General features: G+C 59.0%; 1 protein-coding gene across 1 annotated transcript in view; it reads right to left on the reverse strand.

Annotated features, from left to right (window-relative positions):
- Positions 1-16,639, reverse strand: part of EFNB1 (ephrin B1) — a 53,495-nt gene that overhangs the window by 22,784 nt on the left and 14,072 nt on the right. The window lies entirely within an intron of this gene.

The following is a 16,639-nucleotide window of genomic DNA, read 5'->3' on the forward strand; positions in this document are numbered from 1 at the left end:
GGGCCACGCCAGCCCGTCCCACCCCCTGCAGAGCCCTGCTTTCACACCATTTACTTCATGCTTAAACTCCTCTGCTTTCTCTCCACAAAGATGTTTTTTCACACCAAAACAAGTTCTCCACTTCCCTCACCATCACTGCACGTGCAAGGAGCCGGCGCAGGCTCCCACCACCAAAGCCAGGGGCTCGCTTGGTCCAGCCCCACTCCCCAGCCCTCCTGCCACGACGAGGGTGAGCTCCCTTCCCAAACCCCAGCCTGGCACCCGAAGGGGAATGGAGTCTTCCCACAAAGGGCTGCAGAGCGGGCGGGCTGGAGACGCCGTGGCTCTGCCCGACGGCCAGGCAAGGAGCTTCCTGCAGGGACAGGCGATAATTAGACATGGGGAGAAGTCCTGACAATGGGGTGCGGGGAGGGATCCCTTCCACGCCCCGGCTCCCCGAGGAATTCCTGTCCTTAAATGGAAGGGAAGGAAGCATCCTGCAGGACAACTTCTACCAAACCAGGCTCAACGGCGTGCCCAGGAGCGTGGGAGGACCGGATGGAGAGGAGCAAGGAGGGAGGAAAGCTATTTGGGGCTGGAAGGCAGGGCATTGCGAAGGGAAGGAAGGCAATATGCTGATAATTAGCATTCAGATTTCATTATTGTGGAGCAATGCTCTGATATTTTTTTTTTTCTTCAGCGTGAAGTAGAGGATTAGAGCAACAAGGAGGGAAGCAGCAGAGCATCTACTTTGATGTAGGCAACCTAACGTGTTCTTGATGGAAGATAAGGTGGGAATGGATGTTCCGGCAAAGTTATCTCTGCTGCAACTCCCTCGCGTAATTTGGGCACGGCGAAAACCGAAGCGCGTGCTTCGGCAGGCTGCACGTCAGCGGCTTTCCCTTCCGCTCCCGGACACGGCCGGTCCCTGCCCCATCCCACCCCAGTAGCGGGACGGGGCGGGGGGGACATGGCCATGAGGACACCCTCTCCCCCCAGCCAGCTGCACCAGCTGAGGCTGCAGGCACCACGGAAGGAAGATCAAACGCACAAGCCCAACCTGCTCCGTGGCTCGGGTACAAGTCTTAGCAAGAAGCCAGGGAGCTGAAACCAGCGCCGGAGCAGCCCAGGCTCCAGGCCTCTGGCTGCAGGAGCCCCAGACCTGCGCACCGACCGGGCTGGCAGGAGGCAGGCAGAGCCCGAGCCCACGCACACCCCGACGCCCTCGGCAAGGGCTCTGGAGCTCAGTGCCAGCTGTAGCAGCGGCAAGGACGGACAGGACAGATGGACAAACAGCTGCACCTCTCCGCCAGCACGGAGGGGGCAACCCCGGCACCCACCCTCGCCCAGCCCCAGGAGCGGAGGCAAGGGACGGGGGTACGGTCCCCTTCACCCACACTGCTCCCCGCGCGGCTGCGGCTCTGCCTCCACCCCGAGAAGCACCGTGGCGGGGGGGATCACCCCGACCCCGACACCGCCGGTACGCTGGCCGCACCTTTGCCATGCAAGCTTGCAGGGAGCAATTACGTTTTGTAAAAGTCGGGAAGAAGGCCTGACGAAAGAGCAGGAAACTTAACCCCTAAAGGGCCCGTGCAGGTGGGATGCTGCACCGTGCTCTCGGCACGGCAGAGCCCGGCTCCATCCCCGGCGCTGCCGGCAGGTACGCCGTGCTTCGCCTGAACGCTACCAAGTAGGTCAGCTGGCCCCCGGCCAGCACGCCGCTTCCAAAGCCTCGGGAGCGATAAAGGCTTCCCCCACCCACGGCCGGAGCCCTGACGCAATCCCGGGAGCCGTGCAGCAGGGGATGCAAAGGAGCCCCTGCCCCTCCCTCCCCACCCCGCGCCAGGCCGTAGACACGCAGCGCAAGTGAACACTTGCACGCTCGCTCACGGGTTCCCACCCCGAGAGGCAGCTGGATCCCACACTCGTTTCTCCACGGCTGGGCTGAGTCAGAGGCTTTCTGGCACAGGACTCCCAAGTGACTCAAATTCCCTCCTCCAGCCCCTGCCAGCTCCCTCCTGCCCAGAAGATGCCAAACAGGAAGCCACAAACAAGTAAAGCAGATGTCTCGCAACGCCGGAGCGGGAGGAGAAGGCTCCTATCCATCCCTCATCTCCATACCAGGAGGACCTATCACACCTCCTTGGCCAACGCCTGCAAACCGACCGGTCCACGAGCCCTGCGCTGACGGCACGGCCGTCTGGGATCAGGTCAAGCTGATTTTTAAGCAGGGGAGGGGCCATAAAGCAATCCAGGGAGCTGAGAACATCCCAGCGCCACATCCTGTTGGCACTTCCTTCATCCTAGAAAATTCAGACGAAGGCCTACGTTTGCTTTATTTGTTTTAAGGATAAAATTACGAGCCGAATTTCTTCTACGAAGGCTCAGTCCAAGCTTCGGAAGCACACAGCTTCTGCCTGGGAATTAGCCCAGGAACATTTTCCAGATCTCCGACATGAAAAATCGAGCAAGACAGAGCTACCAGCCAAAGCAGGCGGCTCTTCGCCGCACGCCGAGGCAGCGCTGTGCGGGGCTTTTGGGGTGCTCCCTACAACCGCCGCATTCCTGCCTGCACACAAACACATTTCACCCTTTGTCCTCCAATTTCCCTGATTTTTCCTCCTCCGTTTCCCCATTAGCGTCTTCCCTCTCTTCTCCAAAAGCAGGGCTGTTTCCCAGCCGAGAGGCCGGGGCAGCACGAGCGGTGAGGATAAACCCCCGAAGCGTACGCCTTCAAAACCCCTCTCACTGCTCTTTGAGCTCTTAACCACACATCCAGACTTTCCCTCCCCCCCCAAATTTTGCTTTGTCGCAAGCAACGGCTTATGAGGGCCATCCTAGGAAGACTGACAACGGCTCCCATCAGGCGAGAGGCCAGTTCTCCAGGAAATTCTCCTTTGAAATACAGAAGATGAAAAGCAACATTTATCACAAGAACAGCAGAGGAAAAAAGCATCCAAAAAATTGTTCCAAGTTGCCCGTACGCAGCATTACAGCAAGTTCTGGGTATGAGAAATTTTACTCCAGAAGGACTGTTGAAGGCAAAAAAAGAATTACGCTCTTGACTTGTCTTTACAAGGACACGTCTTCAAATTTATCTTAACTGGGAAGAATGAACAGATCTCCTCTGAAATTAATGGGGAAATTCACCGTGCCCTCAGAGCACGTGCTGTATCCATACATTACAGTTTGATTCCCCAGTTCTAAGCGGGGCAGGTAAAAGAAGAATAATCGAAATTCAGCTCACCCTTAAGGCTGGCACTGGGGCACGGCCCCAGACACACGCTACCAGACAACTTGACTTTGGGTCCGGCAGAGCAGCAGGGCACCGAGAGCGGGGAGAGCTGCTGCTCAAAGCCGTAACCTCCCGGTCCCAGTTTCCGACCCCGCTCCTGGGACACGAGCAGACCCCTGCCCATGGTCTGTCCCAGCTCAGCACACCAAATAATTTTTTTTTTCTTTTTTTTTTTTTTTCTGCAAACTGCAACCAGCGGAGCAGAGCGTGCCAGGAGGGGAGTGCTGGCCTCAACTCTGGTTACCACCAGCTTCAGCACTTAAAGCCCCTCAAGGAGATTTTTGGGTGGCACCTGCCCACCCGCAGAGCCGCACTGGCCGCTGAGGAGCATCCCTGCCGCCGCATCCCCAGCCCCCAGCGCCTGTGTCCCCCCCGGCCCCGCAGGTTCCTTGGGAGTGATCAGGTGGCGGCGTCCAATTTCCTCATTGTTTCGGGAGGTGTTTTCTGATGGGAAAGGTGAAAAGGGTATTTGTGAGCCTTGTAAACCGATTCCTCCGAGTTGGGTAAACAAGGGGAGCTCTGTTGGCAGCGGGATGCCGGGATACCGGAGCAGAGAGACAGGATTAAAGAGCAGCTTCTCCCCTGCCCCAAGCTGGGGGGCCGCTGGCGGGGACCCCCAAACCTGCTGCGGACCAGGCAGCCCCCCTCTCACCAGCACGGAGGGCTAATCCCCACTCAGGGCTCCAAAAAGCTCCAGTGGGACCTGATGGAGCAACCTGGGGGGGGTACAAGTGGGACCTGCTGGAAGGGCCACGGACTTGGCCAGTGCCCAGTCTGAGAGGCGGTTTGCTGGGCGAGGAAGAGGGACGGGGCGATAAGAGAGGATAATCCCCTGAAACACGCAGTGGGCTGCCCAGGGAGGGGTCTGCAGCCCCCGCGTCTCCGGGCTGTGCCTAGGCAGGAGGTGAAGCCACACCACGGCACTGGCGTGCTCCCTGGGGGAACGCGGACCAGCCTGCAGTGCCTTCGGTTCAACCCCGACATGGCCGGGCACAGACCCACCCGACAGCTCCGCACACCGGGGGTGACCTGGACCCCTGGTACAACCACAGGCAGGGGACACTGTCCTTGCACCGGCAGCCAGAAGCTCACACCTCGGCTTCGAGGAGGAGAAGCCACGTGGGAGGGTGGGGGGGTTCCCGGCAAGCCGCCTGCCAGATCGCAAACCCGTGGCTCCCCGGGCTGGCCCGCGGGACACCAGCCATGCCAAGCAGCTCCGGCATCTCCGGGGTTCCTGCAACCAGCAGACCCCAACCGGCATCACCCAGGGATGACCTGCTCCATCCCACCGCTGCTAGAGGCTCAACAAGCCCAGGAACACGGGGTAAGAAGAAAAACCATGCAAGTTTGGTCGGAGCAAGCTCAGGACTCAGGTTGGGCACGATACCTCCTTCCTCCACAGACACACACCACCCCGCACCCACCCCGCAGGCTCGTTAAGCGTGGACGAGCTAACATGTTCACAGCAGCAGCTGCAAACACAAGTGTCCTGCAGATAAGCTATGTGGCACCTTTACAAACACCCGAACGGTCCTTCAGCTCTTCCTGAGGGAGAACATGACCAGTAAATTGCTTGAATATATAAATTTTTTAAAAGAACGTGTTGACACACTTTCCAACAACCCCTCTCCCCCCGAGCCCAGGCACTCCTTGCACCACGTGAACTACAACGTCTTTGGGGCAGCGTCGCCTTTCCCCATGTCCAAGAAACACGATGCACCTCGCTTCATTTCAGGCTTTGTAGAAAACAGAAAAAACATTTAGCAACAACCTCCTTCTTGGAGAAGATGCTCTAAAGCATTAATGCTGACATACATACAAGATGACATATGCTAAATGCTGTTTTCTTCAAAGAAATCCAAAAATAATTGCATCTTACAAGGAGGACATCTACTCCTGGCAGGGAAGGCTCCAGGAACGATGCCGATGCCCAGCAGAGCAAGGTGCTGCGAAAGGGGGGCAGCGATAAGCGAGCTGCGTACGGCATTTTCTAGTAGGCAGGAGCTGCGCGTTTTCCTGGTGTCTGGGCAGCTGAAGACCACGTTGGCGCAGCTCTTCATACCCACATGGCACGTGGGTCCTCCCAGCAGGACCCCGGCTCCCAGGAGGCACCGCAGCTCACACCAGCTGGGAACCACCATGGAAAAGGGAGGGGAAACGGCTCTGCAAGCTAGAGATCCAGTAAAAAAGCCAAACCTCTGTGTACAAACTGGGCGCGTTCTCCTGGAAAACGCTCTGAAACCTGCGAGAGCTTCACCGATGCCCAACTGCACACAAAATTAAACGCCTGCCTCTCTCTGCCTCATTCTTACTCGTTTTTCTGGGACACAGCACCACTGTTTTGCAGCAGCTGCCCGGGACACTCAACCATGGGCTGGAAATCAGTCCTGTCCCCAGAGGAGTCCTCCAGACCCCCCGATGCCGCAGAGCCGGGTCGCACTCCAACCATCGGCGGGTCCCTCCAGAGCTCACGCTCCAGCCATCGCTCCAGAGCTCCTCCAGTGACACTCAGCCACCTCTGCGCTTGCCAAAACCCACATTTTCACCAAGGAAGAGACATCAAGGGGTTGGCAGGAAATCCAGGGACCTTACTTGGGCGGTACCTTCACAGCACCGTGGCTGAAGACAAACAGCATCAGCAGACAGGGACAACCGCATGGTCCGCCGTGAGCTTGAACCGAGAGCATCAGATAGCCCGTCTCGGGTTTTCCTGGTGATACCCCAGCAGCGGGGGTCCACGGCCAGCCCCACGGGACACCGCACCCACCACCCAACTCGCTTCACCTCTTGAGAGCTGAGGACAATTAAAACACAGGAATTACATACTTCATGCAACAGCCCACCTCATCCCAGTAACACCAGCAGCATCCACAGCCCTTTCCAGGAGCGGTGCTGGCACCCGGAGGCAAAGGACTCTTTTCTCCTTTTCGACTCCCATTAAATTCTTGGGAACAAAGATATCCACGAAAGGAAGTTAATTACAGCTTGAACAAAAAGGTTCTCCGCTCTCCTCTGCCTCCCGTCTGTATCTGCCGCCTTCTCGCTTGTTCAGTCGAGTCATCCAGCACCGCGAGAGAGGGTAAATAGGAGCACGCGAATCCCCCCACTTTTAGATCCCACTTCTTTTATGTGCTCTTCTATTATTAGTCTCCTTTAAAAAGAGCCTTCGATCTTTTTTTTTTTTCCTCCCCCTGCTAATCTGTGTATAATTATTTTCATTGCCCTTCTGCAGACCTCTTCTATTTCTGCTGCATCCTTTTGGAGCCGAGGTGGTCAGCACAGAACCCAGCGATTTCAGGTAATTCTTTCTGAAAACAGCCTCCTATCTCCTTCGCTCCTTTGGCCTCCGCCGCTCAAAGAGATATTTTTCAGCTATTCAAACCGGCACCTTGCAGCCCCCCCCGCTTACATCCCCGGGCAGGGGGACCTGCCTCTGCCGAGCCCCCGCGGCCGCCCCACGGGGCCGTCCCGTCCCGTCCCCCTCCCAGACACACTCTAAGGCCCTTTTTCCACATCTCGGGTTTAATGAGGCCCATTCAACCCTCCCAAAGACAAAAGGCCCTTCTCGTTTCCAAACGGATTTACACGACGCATCAGTGAGGCATAAACGGGTCGCCATGGCAACCTGCACCCTGACACCCCCCCCCCCCGGGGATGCCATTTTCTAACTCCACTGCTCCCCAAAACCCCCCTGTTGCTTTACTACCAGCCGTAAGGCCCATCACAGGCTGGTAAAAACACCTACCCCACCCAAAAGCGACCCCCCCCCCCCCAGTTGCCAGGGATGCCATTTTCTGAGATGAACTTAAAGATGCTCGAGCCAGCGCCCCCCCCCAGCGCTGGCACCCCGGGGTAAGCTCTGCGCCGTGACCGACTCCAGGTCAAGGTCAAGCCGGGGTCCACATTAAGCAGAAGGCGAGGGAATACCAGCTGCAGGGGGAAAATGAAAGCAACACACCCCTCTCTGCCCAGAAAGAGACGCGATGCTCAAGGTGGCACAGGCCAGTCTGTGCTCCAGCCCCGGCTCCAGCCCCGACTCAGCTCCCCGCGTCTCTCTGCGGGGAAGCCGGTGGCTTTGGTGATGCCAGGAGGCCACTCCAACGCTTCAACGTTAGTAACCGTAGATCTCGTATTCAAAGCTTTGTCCCCTAACTCTCCTTACCCAGCCTTAATCACTGAAGGCCAAGCGAGCATCGTGCTTACGGGCGCAGAGCTGCCTGCGCCGGCTGGGAAGCACGGAGATCCCATCACGGCTCTCGGAGCTTTGCTCAGAAGTTGCACGGTCGCTGCTGGAACTCTGAAGACCCTTACAAAACATGAAGGGGGGCAGTGCAGTTGTACCTGACTAGCAAATGGAGAACGACCAGAGAGAACCTATTTTATCATGAGATGACACACAACTGCAGTCCTTCTGCAACGGGAAGCTAGGAGGAGAACCCAGGATCCCACTGCGAACCTGCAGCTTCCAGAAGGGTCTGGTCTCCCCCTCTCCAGCACATACCCCTCACCTAGGAGAGAAGGAATCCGGAGCAATGCCACGCAAGGGCTGACTCAAAACTTCACCCGCTACCACCACCCAGCATGTTTCCGCTAGAGGAGATGCTCTTCAGCCAAAAAAGCCACCCACCAAGCAGCAACGCAGTCTCTCCATACAGATTCCTGCTTTTACTGTCGCCGCACCAGATGTCACGGCAGAAGAAGTCCAGATGAGGGACAAGTAGAGGTCGCCAGGAAAAAAGGACGATGCCCACAGATCTGCTCAGCCCTCTGTACCAGTTTGCCTGCCGCCAAGCTCAGGGTTCTGCTCTACTCTCAAGGACTTTTGGACCAGGCGGTTCCACCAGCGGTTCCACCAAGGTTATCACCTACCAAGAAGAAACCGAGCAGAGGAGGGCTCCGGCCACCGAGGATGCTGCAGAAAACGGGTCAGCAGCCAGGCTTCGGGAAAGCAGGCACGGGTGCCACAGGGTGCCAGCCACACCTCAGTGCCCACGGCTGGTGGCTGCCACCGCAGCCGGCGACATCCCCGGCCCCACGGCCGCCGGCAGCCAGGGCCTGCCCCGGTGACTCAAGAGCCCTCCTGCACCGCGGGAAGGACCTTCTCTCCGAGCCGTCCAGGTGATTAGAGTGTGGCGAGGGTACACGCTGCCGGAGAGCATCTGAGCCCCGGACTCCCCACGAGCCCTAAAGAGGATGGCCGATGGAGAACCCATAGCGCTGCCTGACCACGGGTGGACGGACACCAACGACACCGGAGAGCAAGCTCTGCCATCTCCCCCGTGGCAGGGACCGGCAGGTCGGCGTTTCCAGCCACCGCTCCTCCTGCCCGTCCCAGCCGCGGCCCGTCGGCCGCCCCCAAACACCCAGCAGAGGTTGGGTGGCTTCGGGCTTCGTCCCGCAGAGGCCAGAGCCGCCGCAGAAACCAGCGGCGCAGGGCCCTGCACGTCGGGGCTCGCCGGAGGGGGGTTCCTGTGCCACACTTGGTGCCCCCCACTCCAGATGGGGATCTCGGGGCTTTAATTCCCTCCCCAGCACCCCGCCTCCCACGTGGCTGGAGAAGATGCACGCGGACAGCGGGGGATGACGGGGACCACCAGCGCGCCGGGGCTGAGCGTTGCCAAAGGCAGGCGGCAGCACCCACCAAAAAGCGAACCTTTTCCTTTGTCCCCTCCTTTTCCTTTGTCCCCTCGGGGGCTCGGCCGGGATGCCTCCCAATGCTCATCCACCACTTAAGGGGATGGCTGCCAACCACCCCGTCGAGAAGGAAGAGGAGGAGGAAGGCTCGCAGCCCTTGCGGGAGCCAGGCGCTGATGCGAGCGGCCACGTGCTGCTCCATCTTCCCACCTCCGTGCAGCACCCCGTGCATTCGGATGCTGCACCCAAACCACGCAAACAAATGCTGTTAATCCAAACCCTGCGAGGGGGGGGGAAGAGCTGGTAATGGAGGGAGTTTGGAGGAGATTTAATTGGGGCCAGACCGCTGGCGCAGGCTGCTGCTGCCACCTGCAGCGCTCTCCGCAGCCGGTGGCGTGTGGCTCTGGGGACCCCCGGCTCCCGCCAGCACCAGCCTGGGGTGCAGACGCCGTTTGGGCGGAATAAGGAGCGTTGGGGGTCCCCCGGGCTCGGTCCCCGCCCCACATGCACCCCTGCAAACTCATTATTTTTCAGCACAATGAGCAGCTCTGCCAGTGATGGAACCAAGGGGTCGGCCAAAAAAATAAAGGAGAAAAAAAAGAAGTCATATTTTTCCTCCCTCAAGTAATATCGTCCTGCACATCCCCTCGGAGAAATAAAGACAAGCCGAGTTATCTAATTAATGCTGTCAAGAAGCGGGGAGGCCGGGGGCCGGGGGGGGCTGCCGGCGGCCCACAAAGGCGGCATGGGGAGCGGTCTCCCCGCCGCCGCCACCGGCATCTCCCGTCAATGGGGCCCCTCGCTGGGAGTGAGGTAAGAGGGGATTCAAAGGGGGGTTTGTCAGGGGTTTTGTTTTTGAAAATGGGGGAGGGGAAGGGGACAGGGCTTGACAAGAGCTGACAGACAACTGAACAAAACCATAAGGGCCATGAATGGCAACACGGCTCTTTAATTGGCGTAGGAATGGAGAGAGAAGTGAGACAATGAGGCGCAGGCAGCAGCGGCGGGGGCCGAGGCGCAGGCAGCGAGCGCTCACCTTCTGCCTGCCCGCACCGCGGCTCCGCCACCCCTCCTGCCCGACCGGGGATGGCAGCTGGACGATGCAGCCGCGACCACCATCCTCCAAAAAACACCCCCAAAAACCCCACAGAAAGAGGAAAGCAGTGACCAGCGGAGCCCGGCACCCCGGCAGGCATTGCAAAAGCCAGACGGCACCAGAAGCGGCACGAACCCGAACCCCGGGCGCGGGATGCTGCGGATATGAAATGGTCCGACGGAAGCAGATCGGGTTCCCCCGCTCGGCCCCGTGTGTTTTTCGGCTTTGCTTCGGTTTGGACGCCCGTGCCCTGGCTGCAGCCCCGCTCATCCGGAGGATGGGGGGCCGGGAAGGGGAGAGAGGGAGAGGCAGGTTAAAAGGGAACAAGGTTGGATCAGCGGGGTTCCCGCTCCTTCCCTGACCCCTCCGAAATAAGACGGAGGAGATTTCGTCTCCCGGTTCCAAAGCAAAGAATTACTTTGGCAGGGGACGCGGCGGCGGCTGGGCGCCCACTTGGAAGGGAAAGCGGCAGCGGCAGGAATATGCCCAAGGAACCCAAGAGCAAGACCTCCCCACCAAGCCCCGCTAATTGTCATGCAGATTAATCCCCAGCCGGGACAGAAAGGAGGCAAACTGCAGCCCTCCACAATGCGGGGCTGGGGGGTGCGGGGGAAGGCAGCCGGGGTAGGGGGGGAGCTCAGCCCACCAGACCTGACACCAACGCCGGTGTTTTCTGCAGACCCCCCCTTCCCACCTCTCGCTTTTCCAGCTCCATTGGAAAAATGAAGAACTGAAAGCAAACAGCCAAGAGATGAAGTTACAGCCTGCGGTTAGTCCTTTGCGCGAGAGGAAGCCCCTTCCTCCCCGCACCCCCCCGTACCTGACGCCCCGACTAACCCTGCGCCCCTACAAAACCAGTTTGCAGCTGGGAGCCCCAAAACCAGCCCCCTCCCCACAGCTGGGTCCCCATGGGACCGTGGCTGGGCGTGCTCCCGCACCCCGACCCGGCCAACACTAAGCGATGCAAGTTGCTGCTGCTGCACCCCCGGGGGTACGGGAGGGGTCCCCCAAACGCCGCGGCTCCCCCCTTCACACTGCACCACCTGCATCTCCAAAGCAAGGGCGAGGGACCAACCACCCGCACCCATTTTTCTGAGGACTTCCACCAAAATAAAGCCCCCGCTTGCGAGCAGGTCCCCGGGAGGGCTGGGGCTCAGGCTCGCCCCGGGGAAGCGATGCTGTGGTTTGAAGGATTAATCCCAACATTAGGAACCAGGCAGGGAGAGGAGAAAACCCGGCAGATGGTTACCCACAGCCCGGCTGCGGGATGCCCTGCCCTGCACCAACAGGTCTCCCGGGTTTCACCAGCCCGTTGTCCCCGGGGAGCAGCGTCACCCCTCGCCACGCCGCCGTGACTCACTGCCGGGCCCTTTGATCTCCCGGCTCCCAGATGTGGCCAAACGGGTCCCGTCCTTCTGGCTCGGTCTGCAAGCGCCATCTTCCCAGGCAGCTGCAAATCACCATCCCTCAGCCCTGGGTGTCATTACCCGGAACTCGCTCGACTGCAGCCCGCCTTATAACTCCTTAAAACCTTCTGAACCACCCTGTTATAACCGAGCGCATGTGCACAGCCGCTCCGGCAGCTGCCCGCTGCAGCCCGGCCGTAACTGCCCCAGTAACCAGGTCACACAGTATTCCTCGCCTCTGAGTCAGCCCCATCGCCGTCACGCTGCGCTTGGCTGTACGGGACCTTCAGCCCCACACCACGGGGGTGCATGGGTCTGCGTTAGGTCTAGGAGAAAAAGCTGAAGATGAGTCATAGGACCTCAAAAAGATTCCACCTCCCCCCCCCCTTTTTCTCCTGCGCACAAACCGTGAGCGATCACCAAAGCCTGGCGAACAAGCTCTGCAAGAAAGCGTGAATCCAGCCTCTACCTCAGACCGTGCCCCTGGACGTCCCTCAGCAGGGAAGAAAACCGCCCCTTTCTCCCCAAAACCTCTTCCTAGTGCTGCCCACGCTCCCTTCTTTACTGAGAGGTCCCGTTCAGGCACAAAAGACCCAATTTTCTACATAGCTACTGCCTGCGGCAAAGAGAAAAACCCTCCTAAAGGCTTCACTGCTGGAAGGGGCTGGGACCCTCTGTGCTCCCCCCCGCCTGTCCCTCCAGCGCTCCCAGTTTACCCAGTTCAGGGCTGGTGGGCACAGCGGCCCCTGAGAGAGGGGCCAGGAGAGAGGCCGGCACAAAATGAGAGTGTCAGGTTTAAACCTCTCCTCCTGCTGAAAGAGATCTGGCTCGTACTCACTTTTATTTTTAGGCCGGCTACGCGTACGGCTGCACTTTAACAGAAGGTAGAAGCTCCTGCTGGGAGCAGGACAGGAACCAGAAAGCCCACCGCTGTCTCGGTGCCGGGGTGCTGCCAGGCCCGGGGATCTCGGGACCGCTGCTCCTCTCCGGCCCCTTCCCCAGGGACGGCCCCAGACCCTGCCGGGACACACGGCCCCTGCGCCCAGCCGGGGCTTTAACAAGGCGCTAAGGAAAGCTCGGGATTTAAACCTAAAAATACACCGGCCCTGGGGAGGAGGAGGGCAGAGCGCCCAGCCTGCACCCCGCTCCCCAGCCACCCTCGCCTTCGCCCAACACGCAGCAGCTTCCAACTGCCCGCGGACGGGGAGCCTCCACAATCCTGCCCCCCCCGAGACGGGGAGCCTCCGCAATCCTGCCCCCCCTAGATGGGGAGCCTCTGCAATCCTGCCCCCCCCGAGATGGGGAGCCTCCGCAATCCTGCCCCCCCCGAGATGGGGAGCCTCCGCAATCCTGCCCCCCCCCCGAGATTGGGAGCCTCTGCAATCCTGCCCCCCCCCGAGATGGGGAGCCCTCGCAATCCTGCCCCCCCCGAGACGGGGAGCCTCCGCAATCCTGCCCCCCCCAGATGGGGAGCCTCCGCAATCCTGCCCCCCCCCCCCCCGCCCCGAGACGGGGAGCCTCCGACTTGCCACCCACGTGCAGGGCAGAAAGCTGACGGGATGCTGCAGGAGAGACCAAAGTCTCCCCCCAACCACTTCCTCCCCTCCCGCCATGTTTTGCTGCCAGATGCGATTCCCCAGAGCTTTCCCCCAAAATCCCGCTAGCTCAGGCATTCCCGGCAGCGGTCCTGGCCCCACCACACACCGTGCCACCGGGCTGGGGACACGTCCCCGCCGTGCCACCGCGCCGGGAGCCAGACAGAGACGATGCTGCCGACCCTTTTATTGCAACAAGGCATTTATCGCAAAGCACAACGGGGACGCTGCCAGCAGCGGGGTCTGCCCCACGCCGGGCACAGCCCCGAAACCCCACCGCCCCCCCAGCACCCGCACGGTGCGCGGAGCCGGGGGCGTTTGAGGGCGCGGAGGGGGATGCACGCTGCCGGCAGCTGTCTGCGCAGGGCTGCAGCCTGGGTGGCACGCTCGCTGCCGCGCGCTTCAAACCCGCTCCCCAACACGGAGCGCAAGCGCTTGAAGCGACCGGAGCTGCGAAAGCAAACCGAGCTCAAACGCCCACCTTGCACGCATGCGGGCAGTGAAGGTTTTGGGGCACCCACCAGGAAAGGGGGTTCATTTACGAGGCCTTAAAAAAAAAAATAATAAATGCCAAGCGAGCAGCAGTGCTGCTGTGGAACCGCCCCGGTCCAGCCCTGCAGCCCCCGGGATGCGGGCAGGACTCGCCCCCCTCCACACAGACCCCACAACCTGCCCTCGCTCGCCGGACCCCAAATCACCTCCCCGGCCCCCCGGGCCCCTCAGCTCTCCCCTCCCTTTCTGCCTCCCTCTCCCAGCTCCTGAAAGGCCCTTCCGAAGGGCTCCAGCCACCAACCGTCCTGCTTTACTCCGACGAGCTAAATGCATTTTAGCCTTGCTTTGCATTTAAGGTGCTTTTTAACTTATTAAGCAGAAAGTTCAAAACGTTTGCAGTGACTGCGACGCACTAATTTGGAACTTACTGCGGTGTCGACATTGCATTAAGTATTTCTGTCAACCGTGAGGACACACCATGTCTATGTAAGAAATTACACTAGCAATTATAGCTAAAGAGGCATGTAAAATTTAAAAAAAAATTTTAATGTATTCAGAAATGATAACTGACATTCTTATTAGGATTAATCTAATTTTAGTAGAGTCATTTATATCCTGCCTCTGGATAAAAAATGAATTTCAATTTTAAAACCTGGATAAAAACTGGCATTTTAAAAAAAGTGCTTTTAGAAGTCACCCTGCATGATTAAGCGTGATGATAATATGAGAAAGCTTCACAAAAAGCTTTGCCATTAAAGAAGATATTTGTTAAACAAAACGGAAACAGAGATATTTATCAACCCGAGCAGACTATTCCAGGCTACCTCGGGACCCAGTGCTGCCGGGTGTTGCTTGTGGTCGCACGTTAGCGGGGAGCAAATTGGCAACCGCAGATAACGAGGACGGGCCAGGAAGATGCTCAGGGCTGGGTCAGAGTTTTACCTCTGGGTGCCGGGAGCACGGGACGCATCCTGCGCCCACGAGCAGGGAAACGCTAGGCACCGGCGGAAGCGGTGCTGTGCATGGGGCACTGAGGTTTGCTTCGGCCCCGAGCAGAGCCGCGGGTAGGCTGCGGGCAGGCTGCGGGCAGGCTGGGGCTGCAAACGCGGCCGTAGCAGAGGGAGGGCAGCTCGGCATCGCCCGTGCCACCCAGGGAGAGCGCGGGCTCCTCCGCGGCTCTGGCGTGGATTAGCTGTCTTGCAGACAAAATGCGCTGCTGGCCTCATGTGCTGGTCTCAGCACGGCTGTAACTCGACGGGAATTGATAGTTTGAGTGATAAAGGTCCTGGCGGTCTCCATTTCCCAGAAGCAGTAAGGAGGAGCAGGACAGCGTCCAGGCAGGACAGCCCCCGCACCACTGACAGACACCAGGGTGGGCACAAGGAGCCACTCTGCTCCCTGCCCCGGCCGACCCGAGGAGGATGCCTTCCCTGTTGTTTCCTTATGTTTCCCATTACGTACATCTTTAACAACAACAAAACAACCCCAAAAAGCACATAACGTTTATAGGACGCAGCTACCCAGGCGAGAAGCCAGCTGAGATGCCTCCTCCAGGCATGCACGCCGCTCCACGTCCCTCCCGTCCACCTCCTCCACGCAGCGGTGCTGCCACGGACGCGCCACGAACGCCACCCACCGCGGTACACCAACTAGAAGACGTTCAGCAGACAGGGGAGCGTGCGGGGACGGGACGGGACTGGGGAGCCTGCTCACGGCCAAGGACGGGAGACGGGGCACCCATCACCAGCCAGGGCTGGATCCAGCTCCTATCACCCGCAGCCTCCCCGTTAGAAAGGCATTAAGCACGTAGGCAAGACACATAATGATTTAAGAATATGGCGAAAGAGTCAAATGCCAAAGAGGGAAAAAAAAAAAAAAGTCTTGGGTTGATTATTTTATTTTCTACTGACAGTTTCAGCCACAATGGCCAATAAATCCTAATTACAGATTTTAAAAATGCTTCCTGCAGACACTTGGACCATCAAGGCAATTCTGGGCTCCCATAACTCCCGGTTTATGATGGTCATACATGTCAACTCTTCACAGAGCCCAGCATTTCAATAAAGATGACCATAAACCTAGATTAGAGATTAAAGGACTGACTCAGAAGTTCGTCAGACGAAGAAACGAGTTTCCCTGCAATTGCCTTGCCATTTTTACCAACGAACAGTTCACTTTTTTTGATGGTTTTATACCGGCAGTAAATTTTCGGACTGCTGACAGCTTGGTGCGCAAGACAACAACTCAAGGAAGGCGAACGTGGCAGCGGGGAGGCACGGGGAGGACGCGAGCCCGGCCAACAACACGCAGATGAGAAGTGACAGGTCTCCTCTTGGGCTACCCATCGTCTGCCACGGCACAGGGACGCGGACGCCGGCTCCGACCGACCTTCCCGGTTCTCCCCTCCCAGCTCCCCGACCTGTCAGACTTCTCTCCAGGGAGCAGCTCTGTCCTCATTTCTCCTCCTCTCACCTCGGCAGGGTCAGTAGCTGCCAAGCAGGAGCACACGAGCGCATGGGAAGGCAACAGGAGACCGGGGACCCCCCGAGGGTTCCCCACTGCCGGGCAGGACCAGGGACCCCAGGGCCGATGCACACGGGGAGCATCCCTGGCCCCCGCCGCCGGCAGCCTCCTCATCCTCAGCTTGTCAAAGCAGCAGCAACAACCACGACAGAGATGCCTTTTAAACTATAAACACCGTGCGTTTATTGTGCTCTTGTTTCCTGGATGAACGTGCCGCTTCCTTTCAATAAGTGCTCTCTTAGGAGAAGGAAAAGGGAAAAACAAAAAAGCAGCCGAAAGGGTGGAGGATGACTCACGGCAAGGCCACATCTCCACAAACCCGGGAGGGTGCCAAGGACGAGGGCTGGGATCAAAAGGATGAGAAGGGATCAAACGTGAGCCCTCCCTGGGGAGGGGAAAGGTTTGCGGGAGCTGCTGGGGGGAGGACGGTGGGATGCAGCCGTGCACTCCTGGCCGCCCGTGGTTTGCCTGGCTGGGTTGCAAGAAGCCATCTCCCCTTCCCGAGGTCCAGCCGTTACCGTCACATTTTGAACAGAACTCTCCAGTTGTTTGATTTCACTAAGACGTGCCCACGGCGCTGCCCCACGCCGGGACACGGGTGGTTATGAGGATGGGGAGG

The sequence above is a fragment of the Grus americana genome, chromosome 12 (assembly GCF_028858705.1).
Source record: "Grus americana isolate bGruAme1 chromosome 12, bGruAme1.mat, whole genome shotgun sequence".
Taxonomy (NCBI): Eukaryota; Metazoa; Chordata; class Aves; order Gruiformes; family Gruidae; genus Grus; species Grus americana.